The sequence below is a fragment of the Rhagoletis zephyria genome, unplaced genomic scaffold, assembly GCF_001687245.7.
Source record: "Rhagoletis zephyria isolate East Lansing unplaced genomic scaffold, Rhagoletis_zephyria_1.1 Rzeph_scaffold_08423, whole genome shotgun sequence".
NCBI lineage: Eukaryota > Metazoa > Arthropoda > Insecta > Diptera > Tephritidae > Rhagoletis > Rhagoletis zephyria.
Genome location: NW_016165503.1, coordinates 6,571 through 19,927, shown reverse-complemented (window position 1 = coordinate 19,927; position 13,357 = coordinate 6,571). Strand labels below are relative to the sequence as shown.

General features: G+C 34.9%; 1 long non-coding RNA gene across 1 annotated transcript in view; it reads left to right on the top strand.

Moving 5' to 3' along the window:
- Positions 1-459: 459 nt before the first annotated feature.
- Positions 460-13,357, top strand: part of LOC108375043 (uncharacterized) — a 15,709-nt gene continuing 2,811 nt past the window's right edge. Inside the window, exon 1 of the long non-coding RNA XR_001849117.1 lies at positions 460-650. This is a non-coding gene — a long non-coding RNA (uncharacterized LOC108375043). The remainder of the gene's footprint in view (positions 651-13,357) is intronic.

The following is a 13,357-nucleotide window of genomic DNA, read 5'->3' as shown; positions in this document are numbered from 1 at the left end:
AATATAACAAGATTTTTCACCATATGAAACGTGTTTGAAAACCTTTACCAGGCAATTAGGTAAGGTATATATAAATTTTTACTTTGTTATTATTTACAGTGTAATCTTTATATGTATAATATGAGGCTGTCTATACCGATATCGTGATAAGACAAAGTACAGAGCGTATACATACATGGAGAGTAAAATAGTCAGCTCTGGGACTGGCCCGGTATTTTCCGCAGTCAGGTTAGTTTGATATACATATGTACGTAAATATATGAATAGATATGTATGTGCGATGGGCTCACCAAAACTGCCTGGGTACGAATTGACATACATACATGTGTCGGCCTTTTAAGCCCATACATACTTGCATACACTCATACATACATAGAAGACAATCAACGTTTCGTATTTAGTAGAAGGCACATTGCGGCGCTTTTTGACCAAGCGCAAATTCATAGGCCAAACAGTTGATATCGGAACTTGGTGGCATTTGGTTGTGGAGTGCGCGTTAATACTACTAACTACTTAACGTATTTTCGTTGGCTACAAAACGAGCACGAGTGTGTTTATAAGCACAATCAAGTACTAACTCCCGAACCGATGACGGTGTATTACAAGTGGATGGATGCGCGCGCGATTTCTCTCTCAATTTTGCCTGAGTGGTAAATGTTTTTTTATTTTAGTTGTGCTTCGAATATACTCATTGAATACTTATACAAAAAAAAATATTTTGTGATTTTTGGTGTGCTAGAAAAAAGTGAAAAATATGAAAATTGGCTGAATAGTAGACAAAAAGCGTTTCTGCCGATAAATTTTGGTAAAGAAAATAAATTAGCAAAAAAAGCAAAAGCGGGGGAGGCTGTGTGCATGCGGAAAAAAGTGGAGTGGCGTTAGCTAATAACTAATAGACCGAAATCGCATTTTCGTTGTGTTATATTTGTTGGTAGGAAGCCATCGCAAAGGCTGTGGGGCCAGGCAAAGTGGTAACACACAGCAATAACATCAAAAATATTAATATACGAAAAAAAAATAATAAAAAAACATTATTAGAAGCTCAACTGGCTACACAGCTGCATCAACAATCCACTTATTTTTTGCAGCTATTAATATTTTTTCTATGGTTTTTTATTCTTGACTTCGATTGCTTGCGATTGTGATTGTCCTATGTTTTTCTGCTTTAAATGTCTGTTGACCCAAAAATTTTGCCATTCTGTTGGACTGTTTTGAGAAAGTTTGTTGCGTGTTGAATTGGTGAAAATATCTACACTGCGCTGACTCTTAACAATATTAAGAATCAAACACAAATTAAAGTATTCTATCGAAAGAAAATGAATAAAAAAGAAAATCAATGAACGGCACAACAAAAAAGTTGTAACAATAAACTATTTAATGGTTTGAATAAACCCGCAAACGAGCTAGTGAAACCGACCAAAAATAAACTTTTGCTTTGCAAGAATTTTATGTAGATATGTCTCGTTGGTGACAGCCAAAAGGCAAAGAAGCGACGAGCAGCACAACAACACAGCTGGCTGAGTCTACATAGCACCACAAGTGAAAGCAGCGTGATTGTTAGGCGGTACGAAAGTACAAAATAAAACGAAACAAAGGAAAAAATGGCAAAAAAGTCGCTTTTAGTTGAATCGTTTTATTTTAATTTGGTCTCTTTTTATAAGTGCCTATGCTATTCTTGTTTTTATTTATTTATCGCATACAATTTTGGTTGTGTTTACATTGGGCGCGCTATGTGCCACAATGAATGGGTGGTGTTGGTGGCGGCGGAGGCGGCGAGCACTTGCCGCATAGCGTTCGACCACTGCCACTGTCACTGCCACTGTCAACAGACGATGGCAATAGTGTGACGCCAACGCGCCACACATACCTATCTATAAAAATATGTGTGTTTATATGTATATACTGAGCTCGTGTGCTAAGCGATTGTGTGACTTTTGTTGTTATGGTTTTCAGTTCAGTTTTGTTGCCATTCATATTTATTTAATTGCTGCAAAAGAAATCGATGGCCATCGAGCATTTTTAACATTGCCATAAATCTAAGTAAAGCGGCAGTAGTGGCCAAGAAGAAAAGCATAATATATGTATGAATATACTTATTTTTATAAAGATACTTGCTGTGGCTAAATAGGAATCTAAATTAAAAATGAAAAGTGAGAAAATAAAGGAAAGTTTCGTATACATACATATGTATGTACATACGTCTGTATTAACTTTGAAAAAATAATGCAATTATAAAATATAATATAAGTGTTTTCCGCAGCTTTCATAACAAATTAAATGAATTATTTCAATTACATACATATATACATACATACATATATGCTTCTAGTTATTTGGCTTGTGGTATTTTTATCAATACCCATATACTATTTAGATATGTACATACACACATACATATGTATCTACATCTTTAAATGCATATATGTACGCATGTATGTATGCGCACCCAAGCAAAAATCTGCTTTTTATGTGCTGTCTGTAATCGCTCAACATACAACATATTTATATACTAATAACATGTCTACATAAGTACATATGTATGTATATGCATACATGATAAAACACACACGTACCTGTTTAGCTATTCAGGCTCGTCGCAACGTCTTATCAATTATCCAATAAATGTCAGTGCCACCGGTCAACGCGACAACAGGCGGACAAAGTATTTTGTACACTCTAAATATCGTTTATTTTTACATATCTACTTACATATGCACAGACATAAATTATAGATATGTATGTATTCAAAAATATTGCAATTTATTTACATACTTACTTGTACTATGCATGTTTTCCTACATACAAATTTCTTACTTAGCAGCGTCCAACAGACAAGCTGATTGACAGACAAGTAAAGTGACTTAGTAGTAATGATTTAGTTATGCCGCTGATAAAAATAATGCCACTTCAGGGTTTCGTAAACTTTCATGCTCGTGTACACTTATGTATGTACATATGTATGTACATATGTATGAACAGTAGAGCGATCTAACAAAAATTTTTCCCAGATAGGGTTTGGGGCACCTTCAAAAATTTGTCCTCCTGCCGAAAGAGGTGCTGCTACCAACTTTACGTTTCTATGTATGAATTTAGAGGATGCCCATGATGCAGATATTTTACTCTAGGAATCTTGTGTACATATATTAATCAAACAATTGGTTAAGCCATATAAGAATATTTTAAATCTAAATGGTCTAAAAAATCAGGACTGAACTAATATAGTATTCGCATGAGGTGACTTTCTAGGCAATTTAAGAGGCGATTTGTTGAATCAAAAGTTGGCTGCACCCGAACTTCATTGGAAGCGATTAGTTGAAATGCCGTTCACACCAGGCGATTGTGGCTTTCAACTAAATGTTGCCTGTAAAATCGCCTCATGCGAACACCGTATAAGGGGGTGACCCGTTTTCTATGATGAAATTTTTGTCCTCCATACAAAAATTGGACCACTCTAATGTACGGTGACTCAAACAAGTGACCACGTGTTGATTTTTTTTTTTAAATGCTCATATCTAATGTATTTCGAGATCAACTTTGTGTTATTTTTCTATAAAAATACCGTTCAGACTTTAACCACAACTATAAATTTAAACCACAGTTTCAAACTTAATATAAAATTTAGGAAAATTCAACAAATCTGAATCTGAATGAAAAATTTTAACTTCTTAATCTGAGTCTTTAGAAAATTTTTGGGTATGCGGTTTTATATACAATTTTAGTCAAACAAAGAGCAAGTTCCAACAGGTTAAAAAATTGCGTTGCTTTTTGTGATTTTTTTTTTTGGAGACTGCTTTTGTGGTAATTTTTACACAACAGGTACAATTTACAAAACACTGGCATTGATTTTTTGAAATTTTGTTGCAAACCATTTCCTGCATTTTATTTCATAAGAAATTCATGAAAAAAAGTGTGAAAATTCGAAATCCAAAAAAAATGTTAAAATTCAATGGGATTTTTTAGCCGTGAGAAACTTCCCCTTCAAGCCTGGGCAATATTTTTATACAGAAATAACAAAAAAATTTATCTCGAAAAACATTAGGCATATTAAAAAAAAATCAACACGCGGTCACTTGTTTGAGGCACTGTATGTGTAACAACATTTGCATGTAAAATATGCACACTTATGTACTTCGAGCTGTAAGCTGTTGTATCAGGTGTTGCCTTACTAGATTTTTAAATGTCATTTTAAAGTGATAAGGTTTTTAATTTTGTACCTGTTTGATGAAAAAAAGAATTTTCACCAACTATGTACATATCATTATGTATGCCCATACATATGTATTTACTTATTATGGCACTTTTAGAGACAAAAACCTGTTGATGATAAGCGCATTTAGGAAGTTATTTTTTTAATTATTTACAACGTCAAAGTTAACGAATTTCAATAACTAACAAGAAAGGACTATGCCGAAGACTTCATATCTTTAATGAACATCAGAAAATTTTAGCCTAACCTATTACTGCGTCTTAAATTAGTTGTTTGGTAGCTAAACAAATTATTGAATACCTGAAATAAAAAAGCAACCTTGAAGGAAATTAGACCGCGCGCGGAATACTTTTTGTGCGTCTGCCCCGCCTTTGCAAGGTATAGATATTCGGCGTTTGGCAGAGATGTGCTGAGAGGCTCTTTAACGTCTAACAATCTGCTCCGATTTATTCGAAAACGGTACAATGGACGGCATACTTACAGTCTGAGTGCTGTTGTCAGCCTGCGTTGTTATACCTTTCATGAAAATGAAATTTTATTATAACTTTGGTCCAATCTTTGTAAGTATCAGAAGAAGAAGAGAAATACCCATGAAAATTTATAGCAAAATGTTCAGAACGTCGAGTAGAGTTTATTTGGCCATAGCCATCTGTCTGTCTGTTTCAACATATTCTAGTTCGGACTATGAAATTTCGCATAACTTTCACTCATTATTAACAGAAACCTTACAGTGAAAATGATAAAGTTCGGTTTACTAAAACCTATAGCCTCCATACAACTGATTTTCCTGATATGGGGTATTTGTAAAACTCTTTAATTTGGACGGCTAAAACCAAGCAATTTCGTGAGCTATTTTCTAAATAATCATACAAATTCGACTGAGAAAATCGTCAATATCTCCTTTATCACTGATTGTTCAGATACAAGTTTTGCGATATAATTTCATTAAATATTTAGGAAAACCATTAAATCTATGAATACGGTGCACTATGGTCTGGCGACTATCATTTGCTGGCCAAAAGTCTAGAAGTAACCAAATTGATTCGAAACTTGGCGTTTGGCGGTTTTTGAGTTTGCTGATTTCGAATTTGATGTCAGATTTTCGAAAATAAAAGTGACGGATCCAATATGGCGACCAAATTTTATAATTTTTTCTTTTTAACCAAAAACGTATACATAAGGAGGGTTTTCGAGTTCGATGACTTCAAATTTGATGTCAGATTTTTAAATTGAAAATGGCGGATCCAAAATTTGAGTTTAAAATTTTTTTTTAATTTTTGCTGTATATTTTTTCTAATCATAGCTACTTCAATTAAACACTTTTCCTTTTAGACATAGAATTGTGTCGGTATAACGACGAAGCCGAAAAGATAGAGCTTTAAGCTGTCCTTCCGTAGTTTCTGGGTTCGATGTCAGGACAATTGTTTAATTTTAATTTTTATAGCTTTTAATTAGCAACTTAAAAAAGTTAAATTTATGCTTATTGATTTTGTTAAACAGGATTTGCCTCCCGACATAAGAAGAATGCCTTCTTGATGCAAAAACCATAGATATATTTTAAAGATTTGTTCTATTTTATTTGGTAGTATTTGCCCTGTTCACTTATTGAAGACCGAAACTTATTCCCACTCGCTATTGAAGGGAGTTCTTGTGGTGAAATTGCTTTTCAGTACCAGATTAGTGCCTAAAATTTACTGGAAAGTTGTCTGAAATTTAGGAATTCTTACATCTCGCTTCCCTTTAGAGCCTCTTATTTTATTTAAGACGGACTGCCCAACCACTCTTCTGTAGAGCCCTTCCAGTGAATTTATAGCCCAATTTTCCCCAAATTATTTCCCAAATTCTAAAATAATGCCCAAGTTTTCGTGTTTTCTACTTGTATTTGTAAACGAAACAACGTAAATGATAATTTTTCCAGCTGCTATAGAGGGTGATGATTTTCGTATGAGAGCAGTACAGAGCTTCTACCTGATTTTCTATTCATTCCACCTGGTGAAATAGCGTGAAATCAACTCATTAATTTTTTTTTTTTATACGAGCATCTCGAATTCGAAGAATGCAATTGTAATGAAATTATAAAAAAATAATACATCATCGTTGCACAAACAACTAAAATTAGGAATTAAAAAAACAAATTATATTAATTACGATCGTAAAAAATTTATTGTTACACGCATTGAATTGACGTTAGTTCGCTGATTTTTATCAAATGCTTTTGCATTTTGCAAACAAACGATAATGATATAAATTGAATTAAAATATATTTCAAAGGTACGGATACACCTGAAATTTAAATATGCATGCACTTCCTGCACAAAGCTACTGTCATTTTTGCACATTTCTCATAAACGTAAAAAAAGTAATTGACTCATTATTGAAGTTAGCAAGTAAACACACAATTATACAGTGCCTATAATGAACGAATTCGCTAAAAAGCCAAAGAAGAGGTTTTATATTTCGATTAATGCATTGCTTAGTCGTAAAATTACTTCAATAATACTCAAATTCGATTTCCAAAATCAATTCAAGGGGAAATCACTGTGTAGTGTATATACAAAAAATTTATTTATCGTTTTTAGCATATCGATGGCTGAGTGGAAGATCGACCTATCTCGGCAGCCAGTTCGAAAACATTTTATCTGAAAGAACTTTTCAAGAACGCCATATTTCAGAATTCGTTTCAAAAACGCCCTATCGCACTTCAAAATGTATTGAAAATATGCTGATATAGGGCGTTTTTGAAACGAATTCTGAAATATGGCGTTCTTGAAAAGTTCTTTCAGATAAAATGTTTTCGAACTGGCTGCCGAGATAGGTCGATCTTCCACTCAGCCATCGATATGTTAATTTTCTAGTGTTTAGCTAACTAAAAACTAATAAATCTCTATGTATAGTCGTGCTTCCCCCTAAATGGCTATATGAGTTTCCACGGAAAATACATATATTTGTACATATGTACGCACGTATATGTAGTATTTCAATATAAAGATTGCGAAGCCTTACTTTAGTGTAGGAAAAGTGTTGTAAAATTTCTAATTAAAAAAAATTGCTTTTATGAAATCTAAAAAATAATAAAAAATAATAAATAAATAAATAAGCACATGTACTCACTTTTACCGCATGCTAATTTTGAAAGTAATAAATTCAATTGCCATTTGTTTTGCTATTTTTGCAATTTACACTTAAAGCATATCTAAAGCGTTTTCTTTTCTACTAAAAATGTTGCCTTTTCATTGCCTTCTTCTTTGTATTTGTGCGCAGAGGGCACTGACAAGGCAATATTTTTCAGTAGAAAATAAATCACCATAAGTTGAGAACTGCGGTCAAAAGTCGCTAGGTTCAATAACAATATTTAGTCATATCAAGCTCATTAAAGATACATATTCATATTGAAATAATAATCGTAGAGTGAAAGGTCTCATACGTACTTACACATATACTACTATACCGATCCGTTAGCTTTCTCTTTAGAAGGGAAAAAGCAAAGAGAGAAACTTTCGAAATGTTTATAATGTTATTATACGAATCTATAGAAAACATTTAAAAGCTCCTCCAGAGGAACATCTTTTGGCTGTGACTGATTTAGTAAATAGACTCTGGGTCAACAAGGATCTGAGACACTGTAAAATCTTTTGGTCAATCGCGATCTTAGACACCTTTTATTTTGCTCGTGTGCTTATAAAATCGATAGAATTTTTGATCATCACTGATCTACTGGTTATCTAACAAATATAAGCACCTAGATTTTTACGCCGACTTCGGATTGCATGTGGCTTTTTATGAGAATAGTTTTCATGGCAGAGTTGTATTCGGAAATTTATCTTTATCTTATCCCGTACGATATCTATATTTTGATAGCTACTGATCTACTGTGACAAATGCAGGACCTGGAGATTAGTTATTACTAAATCGGGTTTATAGCCCAATTTGGAGCATAATATAAACATTATTGTTAATGTGAAGCAATCTGCTGTTGAAAATATTTTCCCTAGAAAACGCTGAAGTCGTGTAATAACAATTTGTTTGGGAGAGGTATGAATACGATCCATAATTATCATTAGGGACACGAATTTCGATACCATACGATATGATATCGATATTTTGGCTATTCGATACCGATACCTTTTGCTCGATAGTTTTCAAACGATATTTTTTTGGAATCGAGTACCAGAACCCTTGTATTGTAGCGAATCGCAAAGGTGCATTACAAATGTGATTAATAATATATTGTACTTTATATTTAAAATAAATGTCTTTTATTAAATTCTTTTATATATATATATAGTATATATGGGCAATGTCGTGCCAATCTAGCGTGCCGTGATAAAATGTTAAAAAATTAAATGAAAACGTCAAGATTTGAAAACATATTTAAAGTTAATTTTTGATGTTCCAAAATGTAAAAACCCTTCCTGCTTTTGTTTATCAGCCGAAGTATCTGACGTCACGTTATATGACATTAGATACGCTACTAAAATCTTTGTTGAAACTTTTTTGTTAATACATATTGTTTTTAAACTAATTTTTAACGCCAATAAAATATGAATTTTATGTCGAATCTATTTTCTTTTTCGCACCCTTCCATTTATTGCAAATCTGTACTGGAGACGCCCATATTTATATACTTTGAAATTGATATGTAAAGCAAAATGGATATATTTTGGGCTTTACAGAGTCCAATACTCATATATAATTTTTCGAATTTGGCATCGATATTGGGCATATCGAGTCTTTTTATCCCGATATTTTTACATCGATACTTCGTCCGTGTCCCTAATTATCATTGTTAGACAGTGGATTGAATTTTAAAGACAGAGCTGGAACTTTTCATGGATACTACCTACAAATTTGTTTTTTAATGTAGAGAGGAGCAGGACGAAAGACATCCACTCGAATTTATAGCGGCACTCGATAGTCACGAAATCCATCAGTGCCTACTATTGTATACTCTCAATCATTTTCGCCAAGAAATACAAAGTTGTGATATCAACACGACAGGATTGGTACAGCAAACCTCGTCATACATATACCTGAAGTCATTAACATACAAATGACTCCAAGGGGAAGGAGTTTTCTCACCAGATCAGATGTCTTTTCGAATCCATGAAACTTGGAGTCTCGTTCAAAGCTCCATAGGAAAGAAATACATACATTTTAGTCTCTCTCCAAATGTTTGATACTGGCTATATAAAACCATCCTGTTATATGGGATCTTTCACTAGGAAAGTTGGTGGAATTCACTAGGAAAGTATATAGTTGTCAAGGCTATCCCCAAACGGATCCCTCTCCACACACATCCCTCCGAGGGGCGAATCGGAGCACGACCGCCTATGGAGTATAGGTCCAATAAATGTCCTCACGGGCAGACCGAAGCTGGATGACTGAGTTGGAGGTGGTGTTTTTTGTTAGCGTCTTTCAGGCGAAGGTGGCTACACACCAACATTTTGCCGATCAGAAGAATACAAATTTTTACTCTGATAACCAAGTGGAAATCAGGCCGCTGGGATTGCTAATTGTGGCAGGGTAGTCTAGAGGCCTTAACCTCGAATATGTAGGGCATAGAAGTTTTTCTAAAAACTTGCGGCCTGTTCCTGGACAGATGTGTTTATAAAAACCTTGACATGCTAAGTGCCAGATCTCGATACTTACAGTTGTACTGACCGGACATTGTCCTTTAGGAACCCATGTGATGCGATTTATTATCATCACGCATCCCTACTTCAGCAGCTTTTTGTAGGTCGAAGTGGAATCATCAGCTAGACTAGGTTTAAATACCCCGTCGCGCATTTCATAAACACTCTCGAGTAACTCTCCAATTTATGCTGCGTGCCCTGATGTTGGGACAAAAATGGTGGGACCTGCAGTTTCACGCCGAAAGGCAAATGGATTAAGGTGAGAAGATTTTTTTTATGACAGAAATGCACTCGGACGTTCACTATTTCCTGCTGAGGGGCTACTACTGTCAGAAACAACTTTTTCTAATTAAGATACTGCGCGCATCCGGTTTCGAACCCACCGCTGCGAAGCGGTAGTACACACTTCTAACATTACAGTCACCTAAGTCACTTTGCATTGGCCAACGCAAAAATTCTTTTCAGGCGCCTCGACGCACGTCGGGTATTTGCTAGTATTGTATGTGTATATCTAAATAGTTAAGTACATACATACAAAGTTTTTAGCATTTGAAAGAACTCTAAAATACTTCCAAAACCACTTGGGTTTTTTCACAAGTCTACAGACATAGGTACGTATGCGCATGCAAATAGTCGTCTTTTTATTATAGCGTAGATTATACTATATTTCCGTATTGCGTCTATAATTTCAGTGCAAATTTTCTTTATAAATACACACGTAAATTTACTGCATATAGGAATCGCATACTGCCAATTGCTTTCGTTGAATATGCCGACATTTAAATTTGTAAATACATATACACATATACATATGTAGAAGCACAAGGGCGCAGACAGTGAGGGGGAGAGTAGCGATGTTGAAAATGGCTTATAAAATAAGTATTTAAGCCACACATATTTTAGTTTCTTACAGATATAGATTACTATCAAATGAAATTTTATATTGCTTTAAATACACGTGTATATGCAGTTGAAAAAATTATGAGTAAAGGCTGGCGCAATCGCTTCAAAATTACTTGGCAATGTATGGCAATCAAAGCGCGAGATACCAGTAAGGGTGCAATCATGGATGCCAGTAGGAATGCCATAAGGTGTCCTACAAATACTTAACGTAAATGGCTTATAATGCCTTGAAGGCCTTGAGCGAATACAAAATGTGATCTGGTTCAGTAGAGAGGGACTACTAATCATCCCGTCCAAGAGCTTAATAATGAACAAAATCCCGAGTATATCTCTACGACTGTAAAGTGTTGGTAAATTTATAGCTTCAATCGGCTTTTGTATGATGGGAGATTTAAGGTCGAATGCCATGACAAATTTTTTAATGAAAATACTAAAATTTGTTTCTGTACCAACTCAAGTCTGTCAGAATGCAGGTGAAGAGTGCTTTAGTGACTCACTTTAGAGTATATTATTGACTAGAATTAGATTAGAATTGGTTACCTGAAAAACGTATAATTACAAACACTTTAATAGCCTGTAATTTTTATTAAAGGCAATTTCGTTTTTCAACTTGAGAAAAAACTAATTCCGAACTTACTTATAATGCAATGATTTGATCGCGAGAATTGTAAATTATTCTAACTTTGGAAAAGTAGTCGAGAATAATATTACATATTTATCACCATGAAAATAATAATTTTTTAAAATATTAAAGACATTTTCAAACATATAAAAAAAATATATATTTTTAAATTTTTGAGTCTCCATAGAGGCATCTTCGACCCCTTTGCGACACGCCTTAACCGACTCCAATGGGACAAAAATTTATAGATGAAAAAAAACAAAAATAAATTTAATTTTTGGAGTCTCTGTAGAGGAATCTGAACTTTGCCCTCTGTGCGATAGGCCTTAAGCGTCTCCAATCGCGACCAAAATTTATATGTGATATCTGTATCTGTGATATTACCGATTGAGGGGTGAGCTTTCGTGCGCGCACCGGTATGATTCTAACCCCCCGCTCCCCCATTGTGATTGGCGAGCTACGTCACTGCATATGTAGACACATGCATACGATGGCGAGGTGGTTTTTATATGCAGTTTTATTAAATGTAATTTTGTGATCTTGCTGTTGTAGGCATTGTTATTGCCTTACTATCATTTTCATAGGAGTTGTTTATTGTACATGCATAAATAAGTAGGTACATCATACGTTGTAATTTGTTGATAATTCAATGATAGCATACATTGGATTTTATGAATTTTTGTAACGGGTGATTTTTTAAGAGCTTGATAACTTTTTTTTTAAAAAAAACGCATAAAATTTGCAAAATCTCATCGGTTCTTTATTTGAAACGTTAGATTGGTCCATGACATTTACTTTTTGAAGATAATTTCATTTAAATGTTGACCGCGGCTGCGTCTTAGGTGGTCCATTCGGAAAGTCCAATTTTGGGCAACTTTTTCGAGCATTTCGGCCGGAATAGCCCGAATTTCTTCGGAAATGTTGTCTTCCAAAGCTGGAATAGTTGCTGGCTTATTTCTGTAGACTTTAGACTTGACGTAGCCCCACAAAAAATAGTCTAAAGGCGTCAAATCGCATGATCTTGGTGGCCAACTTACCGGTCCATTTCTTGAGATGAATTGTTCTCCGAAGTTTTCCCTCAAAATGGCCATAGAATCGCGAGCTGTGTGGCATGTAGCGCCATCTTGTTGAAACCACATGTCAACCAAGTTCAGTTCTTCCATTTTTGGCAACAAAAAGTTTGTTAGCATCGAACGATAGCGATCGCCATTCACCGTAACGTTGCGTCCAACAGCATCTTTGAAAAAATACGGTCCAATGATTCCACCAGCGTACAAACCACACCAAACAGTGCATTTTTCGGGATGCATGGGCAGTTCTTGAACGGCTTCTGGTTGCTCTTCACTCCAAATGCGGCAATTTTGCTTATTTACGAAGCCATTCAACCAGAAATGAGCCTCATCGCTGAACAAAATTTGTCGATAAAAAAGCGGATTTTCTGCCAACTTTTCTAGGGCCCATTCACTGAAAATTCGACGTTGTGGCAGATCGTTCGGCTTCAGTTCTTGCACGAGCTGTATTTTATACGGTTTTACACCAAGATCTTTGCGTAAAATCTTCCATGTGGTCGAATAACACAAACCCAATTGCTGCGAACGGCGACGAATCGACATTTCACGGTCTTCAGCAACACTCTCAGAAACAGACGCAATATTCTCTTCTGTACGCACTGTACGCATTCGTGTGGTTGGTTTAATGTCCAATAAAGTAAACTGAGTGCGAAACTTGGTCACAATCGCATTAATTGTTTGCTCACTTGGTCGATTATGTAGACCATAAATCGGACGTAAAGCGCGAAACACATTTCGAACCGAACACTGATTTTGGTAATAAAATTCAATGATTTGCAAGCGTTGCTCGTTAGTAAGTCTATTCATGATGAAATGTCAAAGCATACTGAGCATCTTTCTCTTTGACACCATGTCTGAAATCCCACGTGATCTGTCAAATACTAATGCATGAAAATCCTAACCTCAAAAAAATCACCCGTTA